Source organism: Uloborus diversus, chromosome 1, assembly GCF_026930045.1.
Source record: "Uloborus diversus isolate 005 chromosome 1, Udiv.v.3.1, whole genome shotgun sequence".
Taxonomy (NCBI): domain Eukaryota; kingdom Metazoa; phylum Arthropoda; class Arachnida; order Araneae; family Uloboridae; genus Uloborus; species Uloborus diversus.
Window position 1 is genome coordinate 8,528,407 of NC_072731.1, and position 22,713 is coordinate 8,551,119.

Genomic DNA, 22,713 nt, shown 5'->3' on the forward strand with positions numbered 1-22,713 from the left:
GGTGTTGAAAGTCTCATAAAATCTCGTGTTCGCGTCTTAAGATATTCAAGGTCAAAGGTCACAACAATCAGTTTTTACTTCCTTTTACAAAAAAGGAAGTATTGTATTCGCGAAAAAATTTTCACTCAAAAATCGCCCTTAATTTCCATTTTGCTCACCCTCAAATGAATGTTGAGTTTTTTTTTCGATTCGACCACATGCGGAAAAGTGCCTAAGAATGTGTAGACACGCGAAATATCCATTTTGACCATCACCGAGGTAATTACAACGACTTTTCTCGTGACGTCTGTATGTATGTGCGTATGTGTGTATGTGCGTATGTGCGTATGTGCGTATGTGCGTATGTGCGTATGTATCTCGCATAACTCAAAAATGGTATGTCCTAGAAAGTTGAAATTTGGTACATAGACTCGTAGTGGGGTCTAGTTGTGCACCTCCCCTTTTGGTTGCTTTCGGATGTTCCTAAGGGGGTCTTTTGCACCTTTTTTGGGGGAAATCATTGTTAATATCAATGCAAACTTAAGTGGTGTTATAATTTGGTAAACACTTGGTGACGTATCGCCAAGCTTTTGGTCGCCAAGTTTTTTCGCCAACTTGGCGACGATTTTTTTTTCTTCTAAGAGCGAACATCCGGATCTGATTAGCTATTTGGCCTATAAAACCCTCCTTAGGGCCCTCTAGTTTCTGGGGTCCTCGAAAATATTAGACTATGTAGAGAATTATACCAAAATATGACTTCGTTTTTTTTTACTTCCTTTTACAAAAAAGGAAGTATTGTATTCGCGACAAAATTTTTACTCAAAAATCGACCTTAATTTCCATTTTACTCACTCTTGAATGAATATTGAGATTTTAGTTAAAACGAGTTTTCTCGTGACGTCTGTATGTACGTTAGTATGTATGTGCGTATTTATGTCGCATAACTCAAGAACGGTATGTCCTAGAAAGTTGAAATTTGGTACGGAGACTCCTAGTGGAGTCTAGTTGTGCACCTCCCTTTTTGGTAGCATTCGGGTGTTTCTAAAGGGATCTTTTGACCCTTTTGGGGGGGGGGGAATCATTGCTAATTTCGGTGTAAACTCATGCGGTGTTATAATTTGGTGGACATTTGGCGATATATCGCCTGTCTTCTTCGCCAAAAAACTTGGCGATTTTTTTTTTAATTTTTCTATTTGGCCACTGTTGGTGAAAGAGAGGGTAAACTATTGAATCACATTAAAATTGCCAGTAATGGGGAAATGACATTAAATTGGAGTAAAAGGAAGTCATGTGATTCACACATCAGCTCGTTGTAAATATCTCTCTTCCTGTAGGTTTAATGTTATAATCATATATTTTAAATATTGTAGAACATAAAATTCTCTACAATTTTCGTAAAAAACATTTTTTTGAAATTTTATTTCATTCTGTTAAGTTTTTTTGCCTCCGGATTGAGTTTGAAGTTTGGATTTCCTTACCCAAATAGGATACGTTCCATTTAAGATTGCAACAATAATAAATGTTACTTCGTTTACAGAAACAAGTGATGAAACTTTCAATTTGCACCTGATTTAAATTCACACTTGCCATTTTAGGTGTTAGAATTGGCTGAAATGTGTGAACTAGGTCAAACGCTCCCCTCCTACTGTGCAACGCAAATGAGTACGATATGCTAAAAATCTACCTCTTGAAATGCAGCAGCAATCTTTTGAAATCCTATCCATAAATAACTAAGAAAATAATCAGAATAATTTTACCAAGCTAGTAAATTACTATTTGACACTTCATCTTACAAATGCAAGATATTAACGACTACATTTGTCAAAAAAATAAATAAATAAAAAAAAAATTGAATTTTAACCTCTTGAATTCAAATTATGTTTTTCGCAATCACGAGTGTGTGTGTGTGTGTGTGTGTGTATGTAGGCATGAGTGTTTATGTGTGTTTGGGGGTATGTGTGTTTGTGTGTAGGGGTATGTGTATGTGTGTGTAGGCATATGTGTTTGTGTCTGTGTGCAGGCATGAGTGTGATGAGTGTGTGGGTAGTTGTGTGTAGGCATGAGTGTGATGAGTTTGTGGGTAGTTGTGTGTAGGTGTGTGTGTGTGTATGTGTAGGTGTCTGTATGTATGTGTAGGTGTCTGTATGTATGCGTGTGTGTGTGTATGTGTTTGTGTGTGTGTATGTGTTTGTGTGTGTGTATGTGTTTGTGTGTGTGTATGTGTTTGTGTGTGTGTATGTGTTTGTGTATGTGTATGTGTGCGCGCGCGCGTGTGTGTGTGTGTATGTAGTTGTGTATGTGTGCGCGCGCGCGTGTGTGTGTGTGTATGTAGTTGTGTATGTATGCGCGTGTGTGTAGGACATGGATGCAACCTGGAGACGGTTTTCGCTATAGGAGCAGCATCGTGAGGAGTCGGTCGACGGTGATGCTGCAGAGGGTGATGGCGGGAAAATAAAATGATAGCACATCAAAACAGTCAATTGAGAACAATAAGCAATCGTGATTGCTCAAAAAACATGAGAGAGGGAGAGAAATTGAGAAATTGCAGCTTCAGCCTCAAGAAGAAAGTGAAGACAGTTTTAGTATCATTACTTCATCGCATCTCTTCTATCGGATACAAACTGCGGATGAATTCAAAGGATCTTTACAAGCTTCAAACTACAAACGCTTCTATCAATAAATTTACTACTACAAGCAATACAGTGGACTTGAATTTGCTTTCACGGACATGTGATAGATACGAAGTATCCGACAGAGCTGGAGTAGCTATTGTTTCAACAGTACTTTACCCCACCACTTCAGAAATTATTGAGAAAAACATGCTTCGTCGGAAGCGCAAAAAAGCACGAAAATCTGCCCTATCAAGAGCCAAAGTCTAGCAAAATGTCTCATGTTCTATGGCAAACTCATGCTTATCGAATTCTACGTTTATGTGTTTCAGTGGAATGTCCTGAAAATGTAATAATTCATGCAGTATAAGTCATCACTCGTCAACGTTTATGCTCCAATCCGGTTTGCTATCAAAAGGTACCCTTTATGTGCAGATTGGTTCGGCAGTTGTTCAAAATCACTGCAACTAGATATTCATCCACTGAGTTGAAGTGCGAAATAGATCCCGCAATCCAAATAAACAGTGTTTTCGTTTGTCCTAAAATTTAACTTATTACAATGCTGACAGGCTTGGGACAGCACATCCGTGAATTGGCAGCCTGTTGGATTTTAGAAGCTCGTAGTGTTCAGCAAAATATACTCCCAAAAGACAAATGTTTCACATTCTTATTGTTAAGTTTGATGCAGAATCTTACATTGATTTCAATGACTGGAAAAATGTGTCTGATCCACCAATACTGAAATCAAACTTTGAAGATGATATTCAACTGTTCGTTTCAGGCAAAAAAGAACTGTTGACTACGCCTGCCATGCCATACACATAGGCTACTGAAAGGCAGGGGTGCCCCCCAGGGGTTTCGTGGAGCAGACTGCGACATTAAAATTTTTAAGAGGGTTCATTTTAGATTTTGACCTTATTTTTTTGGGGGGGGGGGCTCTTGATCTGGGGGGTATTTTCAAGCATGTATGGGGGTGCCATCACCCTAATATATAATCAATTTTCTGGTACTAAAATGTTCTGTATATATTGAAGAACTAAAATTAAATCATTAATGACTAATAAATTCCTTTTTATTGCGAGTAGTTAGTTATTTACCGCTGCATATGATTTTCTCGAAAAATCTTAAGACTGCAGCAAAATTTCCTCGGAAAAGGTATATTTAGATTCAAAATTCAAAAAAAAAAAAAAAAATTCCCCGTGCTAATAAAAGTTAAAAGAACATCTGCGAGAAATTTCAGGAATGTATCTTAATTACAAAATTAAAAAAAAAAAGTAAATAAAGCGGTCTCAGAGACTTTACGTCCCCTGTTACGTCTTACTTTTTCACCTCCCCTGTAACGGGTTAATAAAGAACCAACTGGAGTTCCGGAAACTTATGACAAAACTAAAGGGTGTCCCAAAATTAACGCAAGATTTGAATTTGCCGCCATTTTTGCAATAAATGGTTGGCAACCCTGAAAAAAGAACAATTTGACAGCTGATACAATAACGCGCTTTCATTATTGAACAATTGTTTCAAAAATAATGAAAGTTGAGGCTGGTCAAGCAGTTACTGTTATTGGCGCTCGGTATCGCAACACGGTAATGCACGGGTGGTTGTGGGCTTGTTGACATAGACCTTTGAATTCAAATAACCCCATAAGAAGAAATTTAAAAATGTTAAATCACACGATCAAGGGTGCCAATTCTGATGACCGAAATGAGAGAGTACGCGACTAGGAAATGCCTTATGCAGTAATTGAAATGTTTCACTCTCTCTAGCTGTATGGTACAATAACACCCCATTTTTACTAACCCTAAACTCTCAACTGTCAAATTGTTCTTTTTTCATGGCTGCCAACAATTTATGGAAAAAATGGTGGCAAATTCAAATCTTGCGTTAATTTTGGGACACCCTTTAGATAGTAAAGACTTTCAAGTTATTTTAAGATGAATATTTTTAATTTTGAAAATTAATGATTATCATAAACGTTTTTGTAAATAAATTATTAATTACTTGGATAACTTTAAGTTGTTATACTTATTTGTAGTTTTCTTTTTCAGTTTTTTATTAAAAAAGGCTTTTTTCCTTAAATACGGATTTTTCAAACTCAATCCGGAAGCAAAAAATGAACTCTTAATCGAATGAAATTTTAAATATAACCGTCATTTGGCACCTTTTCTCGCCGTGCCCGATGGAAATCGGAAACTTTTTTTGTTTTTACCATAGGACGATGACCCACTCTAATGGTTATCCCAAATATATTTGCTTGTGTAGACAATTTTGAAATTTCGCAACATACGTTTCTTATTTTTGTTCAATTCCAGCAATAAAAGAATTTGTCACAAGTTTACATCGTCAAGTTAACTATTAACTGCTATAAATTGTTTTTTTTTTTTTTTTTTTGTTTCGCAGGACATACGGTTAAATCGTTACTGTACGTATACATTTCCCGTAAATGTCATGAAACTTTACTGATGGAATGTTGAAATCAATTTCTTTTGACTAATAAGTAAGGATTTTTACACTCAAGTACTTTTATCAAATTTTACTCAATTTTCTTTGCTATTTTCACCGATAAAATCTAATGTTTTGAGTTAGAAACATTCAAATTATAGCCAATGCAACATAATCGAATTTAACAGCCTCAGGTTACTAAATAGCAAAAACTGCCTAATTAAGATAGAGAGTTTTCTGAAGAAATTCAATATGCTGACTGCAAACTATCAGGGATTTTTTCCCCCAGTTCTGTTGAATATCTTCAAAATGGAAGATATTTAAAAGGAAAAAAATCCAGGTACGTGATTCCTATTCAAATTCATTGATGGAAAAAAAAAAAATTACTTTCTACTTCGTATAGAATCATTTTAAATTGGAAGTGAAGAGTGGTGAAGCTCGAGAGTTTTATATTCGCCACAAGTCCTTTGGATGAATGTTGGAATCTTAAACATCCGAAATGAGTAAGGAATAAATGTAAATGCTTTTAAAATATGGTTTTCCTTCGGGCATTTTGCGCGGACATTCCCATTGAACACTTAAGTAAATAAATGCTATCATGAATAAGTTATGCGACTAAAGAAGAACTAATTTGTTTTTGAAAAATGTTTGTGAACACAGAATTAGTGATTCATTCCCCAGTATACGTGAACTGAATAAATCTTATCTTTGCTAATAATAAAGCTGAAAGTCTCTCTGTCCGGTGGATGTCTGGATCTCTGTGACGCGCATAGCGCCTAGACCGTCCGGCCGATTTTCATGAAATTTGGTACAAAGTTAGTTTGTAGCATGGGGGTGTGCACCTCGAAGCGATTTTTCGAAAATTCGATGCGATTCTTTTTCTATTCCAATTTTAAGAACAAAAATATCATGAGATGGACGAGTAAATTACGAAATTATCATAACGTGGAACCGTAACATGGGCGCAAGCCAATTGGCGAGATACGAAATTATCATAACGTGGAACCGTAACATGGGTACACGCCAATTGGCGAGAAAATTCACCATACATTATTTGTAAATATACAGGCGAACCAAAAGACCTTTTAATTTTTCTATTACGGGCAAAGCCGTACGAGTACCACTAGTTAACGTATAAAAATGTATTCTATATGTATATAAAATGTATTGTGGCTTCACGAAGAAGCTGTACGAAATAAAAGAAAATACCCAACTGAAAAAATGTTGCAAGTGTATCTAGAACGCGCCCGTTGCATATTTTCGGAATGCATTTTCTGTAGTTCTACAAAAGAACTGAGAAATTCTTAATGGAAGAACTGAACTTTGAGGAACCTTTTTTTCTGAATGCTTTTGGCAAAATTAAAGAAAGAAATGCAGGGTTTGATGAACTCATGTTTTATAAAAGTAGTTTCGAAATACGAAATTAACTTCTCCCCCATTCCCAAAGTAGTTTATACTTCGCTCTATTACTCTCAGAAAGAGAGAATGAAATGTATTTCTGTAATTTCTTTTAAAGAAAAAAAGAAGAAATGTCACATTTAAAACAATGACCACATTTTATTTTCCTAACTAGATAAAAAAATATACTGATTAATTCAAACTAATTTTGAAAAATAAAAATCCTGAAAAATATGCTCATCGCAATAATCCATCTAACTGAAACAATCTACATTCATAAATGGCTACTTCTGTAAGTATGTCCGGTGTAAGCTTCAAAGCTACTGCACCGATTTTAACCATTTTTCCACCATAGATAGCTACATTATTAGGAAGTAACATATGCTATAATTTTTTTCTGAAAATCTTAGTTTAAAAAAGTTATGATGGAAAACAGTAAATTTCATATTGTTAAAAATTCGTTGCCTTTCAACAGCAATATTAAAAGTAACCAAAATGAAAATTTTGAATCAAGGCTTCTCTGGAGCAAGTATGAAATTTATTGCGTTCTTAGGACTTTTATCCTCATCAATGTCAATAATCGATAACGGTGCTAAGTAGAAAGAAAATTGATCTTGGCAACAGTTAGAAAATAGAAAGTGTTTGCGGTCTAAAATTACACAGGCCTGAAAAATTCGAGTCATAAAAAAAGACCGTGTATAACTATACAACAGTTTTCAGAATAACAACTCGCACAACAGTTTTAGTTCATGCGCAGTTATCTGTTGTTCGAATAACAAGTCAGACAACAGTTGTCTGAATAATACAGTACGACGGCCGTGTAAAACCAGACAACAGTTGTCAGAATAGCAAATTCCCACAACAGTTTTGGCGCACGCTCAGTTATCTGTTGTTCGAATAAAATACAGTATAACCTCGATATCTCAAATCTGTCGGGACGGGAAAAAATCGAGATATCGAGTTTTTGAGTTATCAAGCTTTTAAAAAAATTGCACTGGAATCTCTCACAATTACACGCACATATGCTATATGCATTTATATATGTACTATGAGACCACTTTGAATTACGATCAATAAAGTAGTCTTCAATATTTTACTAGATTTGAAATTTTATAATTGTCGAAAGTGCACAGGAAGAGATTTTGAAATGAACAACAATTTCAACTTGGTTTTTCACCTAAAAATTTAAAAATTCTTATCTTTAACTAGTAGCTCCCCACATTCAAAAAAGTTTTCAGCAGCCATTTTGTAGGAGTTAAAAAAGCAGAATGATGAAAATGAGGAACGCATTTTCCGTTTTCACTTGAAAACCGACTGGCGAAAAATCAACCCCCTTTCCTCAAAGTGGACAGCATGTTCGAGAGAAATGCACACAGATTCTAAACTCTGGGGAAAACACAGCACCCCTTTCATACCAACACTACTATTATCTTGCTTCAATCCCCTAATCAAAAAGTTTCCAAGAAGAGAGATGAAAACTGGTCCCTGGAACGAAACTGGTTTTACTACAAAAATTGCCAAAGAAAAACGACAACTGAAAGACTGAAACTTGCTTCTGTGCAAAAATTTCGACATATCAAGGGTTTCGAAAAGTAAATTTCGAGATAACTATGGAAAATACGTAAGGGTTTTTATAGAAAATGCAGGAGGAAAATGTATTTTCGAGACATCGAGGGTTTCGAGATAAGGAGGTTCGAGATATCTTGGTTCAACTGTAGTCAGACAACTGTTGTCTGAGTATATAGTACGATGATAAAAAGGATTTGTACGGTAAAGATGACTCCCGACTTACGCGAGGGATGCGTTCCAAAACTCCTCGCGTAAGTCGAAATTTCGCGTTGTTGAAAAGTGTTGTTTATATGATTTTTTTTATTAACATACCCAATCATTTTAGACATTTTTAAATACCTTTTAAACTGTTTTAGACCATTTTTTAAAATATATATTACCATTTCTTACATAAAGAGCTGAATTTTTATCTTATTTTCAAAAAAGCTGCATTATTCAACATAAAATACTGCTATGATACACAAAACCAATCAATGGGAGAAAGAGACATAAAAATAAAAAAAGTACAGTCTGTCGTAATATTGAAGACGATGATTTCTGCTGTGCAAATTGATCGTCACTCTGGTATATTTTTAAATACAGTAGCTTGGCATTTACTTTTATAACATTTACATCCATGGTAACACCCCTCTTTCAGGGTCTCGATAATCTACAATACAAGAGCAGATGCCAGTTTCATACTGTTTGCATTCTGCTTAAACACTACTCTGCGAGCTTCATTTTAAAACTAAGGTCTGGATTTATACGGATTGCCTTCTCTCGACTTATAATTGTACGCATGTAAGATTTACTCATACCTAATGGCGTCCTACCTTTGACCGACTTTCTAGTTGTTTAAGCATATCAAGAATCTTTACAATTTTTTAAATTGTAGCTAACTTTTGCTTTACGCTTTTTGTTTCCATCTTCAAACTTTAGGTGAAACAGCGTGCCTAGGAGCTACAATAGTTCATCACCGTTCAGATTTACAATAATTAAATGAAAAATGAGGAGGGGTGATAAATGCATCTCACGATGCTATGTTTATAGTGTGGTGTGTGAGAACTTGCGCAAGTTAGTGTAGTGATGATAAAAAGGATGAAAGTACATTCACGAAGTCAATGTTTAGTTATCAAAAACAATGCCGAAACTCAGCATCACGACTCCTTTCCAAATATTTTCGTCTTGAGAGCGAGAAATTCACTTTAGCTCTAAAATTCCTCGCTCCTGAAAAACTCGCGTTAAAGACATTTTCCGTAAGTCGAATCGCGTTGAGCGGGAGTAGACTGTATCAGATGCGCTGATTTAAAATTTGACATCCATTTTTCTGAATCACATAAGAAATTTTCACAAATTGAGCTTTAACATAACGGCAGAAAATTTTATTTTTTCCTATGCTGGGAGAAAGAAAGTATTTTCAAAATATCTGTAAGTTTTTTACTTACAAACGAGTTTATGCATCAAACATACAACGTTGTTCAGAAGTGTAATACAATTTAAAATATGTTTTTCAGACACAGTAGTTCACTTATCTGTAAAACTGAAGGCAAAATAAATCAAAGAATGATCTTTAAAACTACTTTTGTCATAACTGTTTTAAATTAAATAAAGGATTTTTTTTCTAAGAGTCAAATCAGAACCTGTAAATTTATACCTTCTTGAAAAGGACAAAGGACTCGAAACAGGTCAACAAGTATGCTAACATTTGTATCCAAAAAGTATCGAATGGGTAAGTAACAGATAAATAAATAATAGTAAAAAACGCTTGAACTTCATCTCCAACTAGCATGTTAAAATTCCACGATCACAATAATTTTCGCGAACCCCCTTAAAAATTCTCGCGAGTCCCCAGGGGTTCGTGAACCATTGGTCGAAAACCGATGATTTAGATGGTAGTCAAAATAATGCGTGACCACAACTAAACCCAGATTTAAATGAATTTCAGGATTTTTGGCATTTTAGTGTCTGATTTAAGTGTAAGCCCATTAAGCTGGCTTTGGGGCCCCTAGCTTGCCCCCCCCCCAAATTTTTATTATGAATGTTTTCATTTGTTCTGCACTACAAAATTTTTCTAAATATTTTTGAGTAAAGTGCAAGTTAAAAAACTAAATTGTTATTGCAGGCTGTGTTTAACGAAGCTTATCAGTTCAGCAGAAAACTCTCTCCCATGGAGTGAGAGAACTATCTAGAGTGGCATCTAGCATAGCATGAGACCATTCAGATGTCACTCCATGTTGGTAAGGAGCTCACTATTACTGCTTAAGGCATATTTTGTTTCTGTTGATTTACAATATTTCTAGATGTTTGAATCTTTGTGATTGTTTATTTATGTAAATTTCAAATGGCAAATACATTGATTCAGAAATTAAATAGCTTTAGAACTTCCTTTCCAAGGATAATTTGGAATATTTGAAAACATTTCTGGGCCCCCCAAAAACAGCACTTTTTCTCTTTTTGCAAGCAATTGGAGACTTCTTTGGGGATTGAAAAGACTTTGCTCAAAGTACTCAATGACCTTATCAAAACATAATATATTTACAACCTCGGTTTACTGCAGCCTATAGCCACGGAAATGTCAATGGGAGTAAACCTAAAGAAAATCAGTGGTGCAAATTGCACCACAGATGTTCTTTTTTGTTTTGATTGGGGGGGGGATATTAGTTTTTTTGGATGGTGCTCCATTTTTCTAGGAAAATGGGAATCTCTTCAATGAGAAAAAGATGTGCGATTGACTTGCAGAACCGAAACGACGTTTTTCGGTTCTGCAAGTCAAGCCCCCCCTCCCACGTGTTTGTTGTGCTTACCGTCTTAAAATTTCAAAATCAGGCCCTGGGCATTACTGTAATGAAATACAAGACTTATTTACTTCACTATTTTTCTGTTGTTCCTTTGAAGAACATTCTAACGATACAGTATTCAATTCCTACTCAAGAATGTACTGTATGCCTCGAAACAAATTCTCTTTCGTGCATAAAATTGGCCAAATTTCTTTCTTTGTTATTTAATAGTCATCGGTGAAATCTTGGCAAGTCGATAAATCATGCTTCAGTAACGAAATTTTTTCTGTATGAAGTGAAAATTTCAGAAATTAGTCAGACATGAAATGTATTCATTTATCATGTTAGATAAAACTAGTCCAGGAAGGAACAATATAATAATAAAGGTGAAACATGTTTTATGCGCTATCCAGACTAATGGATATTATGAAATACAAGAAACCTTCATAGATTAAATTGCCGAAGTAATCGGGAAATGAAATTTCGTGGTTTGAATTGATTCTCGGGATAATTTTGGCAGCAACTTTGCTGTAAAACAGTCTATTGCGTTAAATCTACCTAAATATTGAATACATGAATGTTTTAGGAAATGGAATTGCATCATGTGCTATGGATTGCGAAAAATAGTCATTGAGCAATTAAAAGCTTAGATTGAACTTTTTACTGTTCCTGCGCGTTTACATTTGCATGAACAAGGCTGTTTTTCGTGGCCAATAAGTATTAATAATAACATTTTACTAGCAAAAAGCGCAATGAAAATACTGAGCAATCACGATTGCTTATTGTTCTCATTTGACTGTTTTTGACCTCCTATCATTTTATTTTCGCACCGCCACCCTCTGCACCATCACCGTCCATCGCCTCCTCACGATGCTGCTCCTATAGCAAAAGCCGTCTCCAGGTTGCGTCCATGTCCAACACACACGCATACACTCACACACATACACACACACAAACACATACACACATACATACACCTACACACATACACACACACACACAAAAACATACACACAGCTACCCACACATTCATGCCTGCACACAGACACAAACATATATGCCTACACACACATACACATACCCCCCCACCCACATTCATACACACAACTACCCACACACTTTTGCCAGCACACAGACACAAACACACATGCCTACACACAAATACATCTACCCCCACACACAAACACACATGCCTACACACAAACACATCTACCCCCACACACAAATACACACGCCTACATACACATACTCGTGATTGCGAAAAACACAATTTGAATTCAAGATGTCAAAATTTAAATTAATTATTTTTTATTTTACTTTCTGTGCTTTTGACTACGGGATAAATAAAAAGACTACGACTAAATCATATGGTGTAAAAAATAAGGTATCAAACAGAGAGATTAAGGTGACGAGTTAATGAATTATTAATTTCGTGATTGGATATGCTTAGCAGTATAGAATAAATAATTCAAAATTTTAAATATGTCAACAAACGCAAATCCTGTCAATAAACATTTCTTCACATTAAAAACTCGGGTAGCGGAGTAGTGTAGTCGGAGACGGACTGTTTTTGGGGTAAGGGGGGAGGAGCGGGAGGAGGGGTCTTGGAGTCGGATATTTTCCTTCCGACTTAACATTTCTGCTAAGGTTGCGAAGTCAGAGTCGTGGCGTCGGAGTCCGACTGATTTCGGGATACAGGAGTCGTGGCCGACGGCACTAAAATTATAGGAGTCGGATTCGGAAGATGGTCATTCTCCCTCCTACTCCACAGCCCTGGTAAAAACATGTGCGCTTTGAATTCATTTCATTTTGATTTGGTCACATTTAGCTCTGGTTTGAGTCAATGTTGAGTATACAAGATATGGCTAAAGTGAAAAACCAACGTAAATAAAGCACAAATTTTGAGTAAAATACAGCATATAACTATTTCAAGGCTACAATGGAGCTTTTTTATCAGTACAAGAAGCTTACCAACACAACCAAAAGTCGCGAAAGAACTGATGATATGGTGTTTCGAATTTTATTAATAGCATTTTGTGCCATTTCTTGAAACCTGAAATTGAATATGTATTCAGAATCTGCACAATGTTTTCATTTTTCGTTGCCAAATTTTTTTTTGTGTTGTCCGTAATTAGTGATTGCAAGTTAAGGGGGATAATAAGGGATTTCAGTTTACCGAATACCTGCTTTCCGAGCAGTATTCCAATTTCATAATACCGGTACAGTGAAACCTGTGTAAGTTAACCACTTGCGGTGCACTACTTTAGAGGTCAACTTAAACAGGTGGTCAACTTATAGAGGTGGAATTATATGATATAGATCTAATTCTGTGCCTGACAACAGCGGTCAACTTAGACAGGTGGTCAACTTATAAGGGTGGTCAACTTTACAGGTTTTACTGTATTTGCTGATTTAGAGTACCGACATTTTTGATATTAGGTTCACATAATAAAAGTTGCGGAAAGAATACAAACGAAGAATCACATTTTCGTGCATGTTTTTATTTCTTATACTTCCTTGATCACTCACTTACAGTTCTATAAAAGCTAATTTCAAGATTAATTCCAAATGTATTTTTACTATGACATAACTTATTCCAACTACCAATTGCAACGATAATATATGATATTATTTTTTAAATGTTTGTCTCAATTGTACTGAATTGCAAGAAAAAATCTTTTCTCTTAACAAAACAAATGGTGATTTGTTGTCACCGGTATTGGTTTGCTGTCCTGTTTCGATATTTAGTTGTATACTTGGCAAGATTATATTTAACAACTATATTGTGCATTGAAAATTAGCATAGTGAAAAGGCACCGTGACATGGAAAGCATTAAAAAATATATTTACATAATAATAATAATAATTAAAAAAAAAACAGAAAATGAAAACGAAGAAAGGAAACTAACAAGATAAAATTTTGTTAAGTTAATAGTAAATTTCAACTCTAAGGGTTAACGATATATTTTTGAATTTTTTTTTTTAATTTTTTCTGCCGGTATTCCAGTATCACGTAAAAGAAACCGAATTGCATTTTTGATCCAGTATTGCTATCAGTATCGGTAATGTTAAAAAATTTCGAATTGTTCATAAAATACCTTTAAAATTGTTAAATTAAAAAAGCCTTTTCCATACATAGTTTTCATCACTAGATTTTTCCAACAAAATTTGTTCGAGGAAAATTCGCCTTTAAGTTCGGTATCTATTAGAGACGTACCGAGTAGCTGAGTACCGAGTACTCGGCCTTTCACTACTCGGCCGAGTACCGAGTTACCGAGTACTCAACCTTTCACCACTCGGCCGAGTTATCAAGTACCAATTATGTTTTAAGAAGAACCATCGACACACATGTGATGAATTTTAACTTATTGGAATAGTAGTATAGACCTCCTTGTCCATTAAATAGTTTTTAAAACTAAATTCCTGCTGAAATTTAATTACGCATTATATAAACAATTTTGTTTGTGTCTAAAATTTTACAAAAAAATTACTTTTAAAATTAAAAATAAATAAAAAGTATGATTAATCAAGTTGGAATTAAAACAAATTACAGTAAAATCCCTCTAATGCGAACACTAACAGGACAATTTTTTTTTGTCCGCAATAGAGAGGTGTCCGCAGGACAGGAGTTTAAGAATGTTATTTGCATTGGAACTGGGGAATTAAAAATTGTCCGCATAAGAGGGGTGTCTGTCTTTGAGGGTTGTACGTTAGGAGGGTTTTCACTGTATATCAACCAATTATAGTTCTAGTCCGCCAAATATAAATAATTTTTAAAAGCAGATAAAACAAATGTGCAGGAACACTGCAGACACGTGTTTCTGCTCCCCCCCCCCATTACAAGGAACGTCTTTTTCGGTGCATAACATGTGAACTAAAGAATGTAAAGACATGCGACAAAAAAATCCGAGTTTTGTCTTTAAATCCACGAGCTCCCATTTTGTGTATTGAAAAAAGAATTCCTTGTAACGCCAAAACATGTGTCTGCAGTATTCGGAACTCCAGCGCTCGAATACGCTACCTTGCGGTGATTTATAAAACTGCGAATGCAACTAAAACATTGCCACGTTGCGCTCCACGTGTGTCTGTTGACGTAAACACAGGCAGTTTGTTCTGAGTATTTATTTACTTAATCGATGTGTCTTAGTTTGCTTTCAGCTACAGAAATTAATTCGTCCCTTAGTAGTATTCTCGAGCTTCTCAAAATAATGTTAGTTTTCCTTATTTCTTTCAAAAAAGTATTAAATGGTGGAAGCATAAACAAGAAAACTCTGGATTAACAAAATTGGATAACGTTATACCAGGTAAAATTTTTTATTGTTTTGTATGAATTTGTAAGAATATGAGTTTTTTTAAATCTTAAATTAATTTAACTAATCATATTTTACAGCAGCATTTAGTTGGAATGGACAATATGCAAAATATTTTCTTGAATTTATTATCGTAGAACAAAATGAAAAATGTTTAACCGAGAAAGAATTTACTTTATTCCTTTTATTCTCAGCTGAAAGGTTTCGCCAAATTTGTTTAGGGTTATAGTTTTTGTATTGTGCGAGCAACGTAGCCTTGGCGAGATTTCGCGTTTTTAGTTAAACCATTTTTAATTTTTATCATGAGTGGAATTAAATGATAATAAGATTACAGAATTCGATAAGTAAAAAGAAATAATGGTCAATCAACTGAAAAGAAAACTACCACCATGTATAAACTGTGAGTACACATTTTATTTATTTTGTTCTGAGTGAATTTGAATAAATATCAGTTTTTCAATTCGATGAAAAAAAAAACGAACTTAACAACATTGACTGGACACTTTTCCTTAACCTAATTCCACATAAATGATTTAAATAACCTTTGTTACTACAGTATCCTACTGAAATAGACAATATGCAAATAAATTTTCTTGAAAATATTTATCGCAGAACAGATTGAAAAATCCAGAAAGAACGTTAAGAATTTGAACAATAAAAAATAAAAGTTCACCAAAAATCTGTTTATAGGATTATGGTTTTAAAATTGTGTGAAAGAATAATGTATCTTGACAAGATTTCGCATATCAGGTAAATCATTTCCATGACGAATGAATTAAATGCATGATTTCTTTGGATATCCAATCATATAGTCATAGAAATCATAGACTAATAATAAGAGTAGACCGAGCTTTCCCAGACTTGCTGATGAAAAAATTGGTTCATGGATACATCATGTGACTGCTGGAAGGCTTGGCGAAAACTTTGGCAGCATGGTTGCTAGATGGCAACATTATCTATAGTTTGGCACTCGACATGTATTTTAAGACGTAATGTGTTTTCATTATAATTTTTTCCAAGTGCAGAGATTGAACTGTTTTTTTTTTTTAGTTATGCATTATTTTGACATTAGTAATTAGTTTTTGATCACAGTTTTCAGTAGCTTTTATTTTATTCGGAACTGCTGCGTCAGCGTTGGCGTAAACGTAATGGCGTAAACGTTTTGCGTTAACGCAAAAATGTACTAATCGGTATCTTAAATTGATATTGTAGGTAAAAATCTTACCATTTGCCGATTCCTTTTGGGCGTTTGCATCTAAAATTGAATAAAGAAAATGCACAATACTATCTAAACGAAAAACTCACTATATTAACAAAATATTTACAACTTAGAATAACAAATTTACAAATCGGACTCCATAAAATATCATTCTTCCGTATATTCCATCAATTCCATTTATTTTATTTCTCGCGGGCGTTGATCGTCTGCTACGATCAACGCCCGCTGTTGCTAGGATATCCACCAGTCACATGGTTTGGTTTATGAGCAGCAAAAGGGTTGCCATAGCTCGGTCTATTCTTATTATTAGTCTATGATAGAAATAAATTATCTAGTGTTAAACGTTACTCTTGACAGTCTGTCACGTATGTGCACTATGTGACAAAAATGTCAACAAATGCTGGAAATGTCACGAAACTGAACTTAATCTGTACTAATGTATAGAAAAAACGGTACAAAATGAAAATGCCGTTCGAAGCGAACCAAAAATTTATGAATGTCGAATTCAGCATCGTGAAAATGGCTGCTTCAGAACAACTTACTGTGTGTTCTGCATTAATTGTTTACTTTCGTAATACTTTTTGGTTTCTAATCTCTTTCTATATGGGTCAGAATAACCAAAAGACTTTGAAAAATCTTTTCAAATGAATAAAGCGAAAAAATCATACATACGAACAAAAATCACAACACTTTTAGCATTTTCTTCGTTACCATGTGCGTTTGTTTTGGTTTTTAAGTCCGCCATTAGACAGTGACTTCAGTGCCCCCTATAGTTCGTTGGAGTTGCGAATTCCTGCACTGTACTTTTAACGTTGTTTTATTTCCTTTCATTTTTTCAGCAAAGATATTTTTATATTTTTATAACTAATTTTTGGTTGAAGCAAAAATCCATTTTTAATATAAAAATTCCATATTTTCTATACTTATCTTTTTTGCATAATTTTTAATAAAAAAGTTTTTTTTAACTTTGAAGACATTAAAATAAAGATTTATTCCATTGAAGCATTACAAACTTCATTATTCTCAAAATTTAAATTTGACTTATAAATTTTAATTGTAAATGATTGCGGAATATAATGCTTGCTCTTTTTACTTTCTTCTATATCTAATTCGCAACTCCAACGAACTGTAGGGGGCTCTGAAGTCACTGTCTAATGGCGGAATTGAAAACTAAAACAAACGCACATGGTATCGAAGAAAATGCTAAAAGTGTTGTGATTTTTGTTCGTACGTATGATTTTTTCGCTTTATTCTTTTTAAATTAATTTTCAAAGTCTTGTAGATATTCTGGCCCACGTAGAAAGAAATGAGAATTCAAGAAGCATTACTAAACGTCAAAGATTAATGCAAACTACGTAGTTCGTAGTTCTAAGCAGCTATTTCCATGATGTTGAATTCGATATTTATCAATTCTTGATAAAACTAAATAATAATTGTGGCCTGACAAGAACAACAATTAATGCTAGAAAATTCAATATGACATTACAAATTATTATCGAAAGAAGATGATACTTCTTTGCCTTGCTTGGCTAGCGCTTATTTTTTTTCCATTTGTAGCTGAGTTATTTCTCTCGAATTCCCGAATCGGTTCATTTAAAAATTTTCTGTTTCGATTTTTCTAATTTCTGAGTTACGATTTAATTGTGTCATGTTATGCAAATCATCAACAAAATTCTCACGGATATATGGTGGTAGTTTTCTTTTCAGTTGATTGACCATTATTTCTTTTCACTTATCGAATTCTGTAATCTTACTACCATTTTATTCCACTCATGATAAAAATTAAAAATGGTTTAACTAAAAACGCGAAATCTCGCCAAGGCTACTTTGCTCGCACAATACCAAAATTATAACCCTAAACAAATTTGGCGAAACCTTTCAGCTAAGAATAAAAGGAATAAAGTAAATTCTTTCTAGGTTAAACATTTTTCATTTTGTTCTACGATAATAAATCCAAGAAAATATTTTGCATACTGTCCATTTCAACTAAATGCTGCTGTAAAATATGATTAGTTAAATTAATTTAAGATTAAACTAGTATGTTGTGGCCATCACGAAACTTTCTTCTATATATATATATTTTTTTTCTGATCCCTCCCCATGCTTGACGAGGAAGCAATATTCCCAACGAAAACAAAATGACACATGCAAAAACTTGACGACTATCCCAATGTCTGAATTATTGCAAAAGCAAAGCAAAGAACGAAAATTGAAAGTTATTTTAAAAGCCTTGCTTGAATGAATTACAAATATTTTATTTGTTAACAAACATAAGATGGCAACAGTTAAAAATTTTAAATCATTGAGATAATATTTCTAATCATATCCATACAGTTAAAATCACGAGAAATACGCAGACGACAATCTATTACGATTTATCTTTCTTATTGGTGCATTAATAAAAATATTTTTATTCGCAAAAAAAAAAAAAAAAAAAATCAACACCTCTTGGAGCGATCGGCGTCAAAATAGAACCAAAGCCTGTTTACATATGGATTCACATATATTCCAAATTTCAACCAGAACGTAGCATTACTTCTTGAGATAGGGCACTCAAAATGGAAAAAAAGAACGGGTGATTGCGCTGCCCCCTTTTTAGCTGTTGACACAAAAATAAAATCAGTTCTTATACCCACTAAGGGCTACTTGCCGATAAATTTTTCTTTCATTCCGTTCATTATTTCTTGAGATACAGCTGTCACAATTGACGACAAAAAAACGTTCTATAGCTCAACCCCCGTTTGAGTTATTGACACCAAAATTGAATCAGCACCTCTTCCTGTTAATACCAACATATGGACCAAATTTTGTTTGATTCCGCCAGTAACTTCCTGAGGAATAGCAAGCACGCGTAACTCGAAAAACGTCCCATTGCTCCACCCCCCTTGGAGGAATTCGCGCCAAAAACTAATGGGCACAAGTTCACATAGGGGCACATATGTGTACTAAATTTCGTTCGATTTCATGCGGTAGTTCTTGTTGTAGAGCGGCCACAAAAAACTGGTCACACACAGACGTGACACACATACATACACACACACATACATACATACACACACACATACACACACACACAGACAGACAGACATTTTCCAAAAATGGTCGAAATGGACTCAGCACACCTCAAAACGTTCGAATCCGTCAAAATTCGAAATTCGAAAATTTGCACGAATCCAATACTTTCTTCTATATATTAGATATAGAAGAAAGTAAAAAAACTCATATTCTTACAAATTCATACAATAAAAATTTTTACCTGGTATAACGTTATCCAATTTTGTTAATCCAGAGTTTTCTTGTTTACGCGTCCACCATTTAATACTTTTTTGAAAGAAATAAGGAAAACTAACATTATTTTGAGAAGCTCGAGAATACTCTTAGGGGACGAATTAATTTCTGTAGCTGAAAGCAAACTAAGACACATCGATTGCGTTAATAAATACTCAGAACAAACTGCCTGTGTTTACGTCAACAGACACACATGGAACTAAAACGTGGCAATGTTTTAGTTCCATCGGCAGTTTTGTAAATCACCGCAAGATAGCGTATTCGAGCGCTGGAGCTCCGAATATATAGAAGAAAGTATTGGATTCGTGCAAATTTTCGAATTTCGAATTTTGACGGATTCGAACGTTTTGAAGTGTGCTGAGTCCATTTCGACTATTTTTGGAAAATGTCTGTCTGTCTGTGTGTGTGTATGTGTGTGTGTATGTATGTGTGTGTGTATGTATGTGTGTGTGTATGTATGTGTGTGTGTATGTATGTGTGTGTGTATGTATGTGTGTGTGTATGTATGTGTGTGTGTATGTGTGTGTGTCACGTCTGTGTGTGACCAGTTTTTTGTGGCCGCTCTACAGCAAAAACTACCGCATGAAATCGAACGAAATTTGGTACACATATGTGCCCCTATGTGAACTTGTGCCCATTGGTTTTTGGCGCAAATTCCTCCAAGGGGGGTGGAGCAATGGGACGTTTTTTGAGTTACGCGTGCTTGCTATTCCTCAGGAAGTAATTGGCGGAATCAAACAAAATTTGGTCCTTATGTTGCCATTAACAGGAACAGGTGCTGATTCAATTTTGGTGTCAATAACTCAAACGGGGGTTGAGCTATAGAACGTTTTTTGTCGTCAATTGTGACTGCTATATCTCAAGAAATAATGAACGGAATGAAAGAAAAATTTATCGGCAAGTAGTCCTTAGTGGGTATAAGAGCTGATTTTATTTTGGTGTCAACAGCTAAAAAGGGGGGTAGCGCAATCGCCCGTTCTTTTTTTCCATTGTGAGTGCCCTATCTCAAGAAGTAATGCTACGTTCTGGTTGAAATTTGGAATATATGTGAATCCATATGTAAACAGGCTTTGGTTCAATTTCGGCGCCAATCGCGCCAAGAGGTGCTGATTTATTTTTATTATCATTATTTTTTAGCGAATAAAAAAAGTTTTATTAATGCAACAATAAGAAAGATAAATCGTAATAGATTGTCGTCTGCGTTCAGCTCGTGATTTTAATTGTATGGAAATGATCCGAGATATTATCTCAATGATTTAAAATTTTTAACTGTTGCCATCTTATGTTTGTTAACAAATAAAATATTTGTAATTCATTCAAGCAAGGCTTTTAAAATAATTTTCAATTTTCGCTCTTTGCTTTTGCAATAATTCAGACATTGGGATGGTCGTCAAGTTTTTGCATGTGTAATTTTGTTTTTGTTGGGAATATTGCTTCCTCGTCAAGCATGGGGAGGGATCAGAAAAAAAAAAGAAAAATATAGAAGAAAGTTTCGTGATGGCCACAACATACTAGTTTTTATTTTATTTATTTTATTTTTTTTTATAAATTTTAGTATCTGTCTTGGACAATATTCAATTTTTTGCAACTACTCGGTATTGGCCGAGTATCTGATCAGAATTGGCCGAGTACCGAGTACTCGGCAAATTCGCCGAGTAGGCCGAGTACCGAGTAGTTACCGAGTACTTGGTACGTCTCTAGTATCTATATTTGCCGTAATTTCCTTCGTAGGCAGTAATGATCAAGTTTTCTGAACTGCTCAAAACTAAACAAAATATTGTAAAAATCAAAACGATTTTCTCTATACGGGGGGCAAGAGCTTTTTCGAACAAAGTTTGTTTGAAGCAAATCCGTCTTTAAGCTCGGGATTTCTGTTTGCCTTATGTTTCCTCGTAGGCGCTAATGTTAAGGTCTTATGACCTTAATGTTACTCCGTTAAAATCTAAACGAAAAATTTTTCAAATCAGAAAGATCTTTTCTGTACATGTTCTTCATCAAGCGCTTTTAGTAACAAAGTTTGTTCGAACAAGCTTTTAAGTTTGGATTTATATTTACTATTAATTTCCCCGTAGGCGTTAGTGTTAAATTTTTTTGAACTGCTCAAATTTGAATGAAAATTTGTTCAAATCGAAAAAGGATCTATGGAAATGAGGTCTCTTCTACGAGACCTATCAAACAAGAAAAAGTTTGTTCGAAGCGGGATTATTCACGCAAAAGTTATTAAATGTATGTGTGTGGGGGGGGGGGGAGGGGAGCAGACAGACTGACAGGCACACATTTTCCCCACCATAAAACTATAACTTCTAATTTTTAATTTTTCGATACTTACATTATTATTTTATTATTACTTTATTATTATTATTTTTTTTTTCATAGTTTGCAATCTTTTTTAAGATACAAGTCTGCTTTCATGCTTTTTTTCTTATTTTACTTTCACGGGAACGTAGGCTATAAAACGAATTGAGCTGGTTTGATACTATACGCTTCAGCTGTAACATGCTGTTACAGTTGCAACTGTACAACTGTATATGACTCAACAGAGTCAAATTGATGCAAAATACCTAGTTTTGACAATGACAAAAAAAAAAAAGAAGCAACGCTCTTTATGTAGCCCCAAAATGTCACAAGAATGCTTGTGGTTGCATTATCGTAGCTTCTGAAGTAATATTTAGAATACTGATGGCGAACTTTTTTTTCGCAGTATGTCGGTTTTTTAAACAATAACCGAAATCCAGTGCCGTGTCCCTTGTAGATATATTCAGAATTTGTTAATATTAAGTTAAAAAAAAGTCATTTTTTAAATGCATTTAAAATGTCATTAACAAAAAGAGAAACTATGTTTGGAAATCAAACCAATAGAGAATTTAAATAAAACGCTTAAAACACCAAGGTACGAACGAACCCCCCCCCCCCCAAAAAAAAGACCTTTTAAAATCAGAAATCTGAATTTTGCCTGCTAGTTCATCGATTCGCGGTTCATACTTGATGCACTTCAAAGCCAAGCAAGTAAGCTCGGATTCAGAGGGGAGGAGGAGGGGGGGGGGTTCATGACTTTTGAAACTCCGTAGTTGTACCTAAAAATTGCACTCTGACTCCCTTTCTAATAATGATCTCTTCCAAAACCATAAGTTGGATTCGCCCTTACA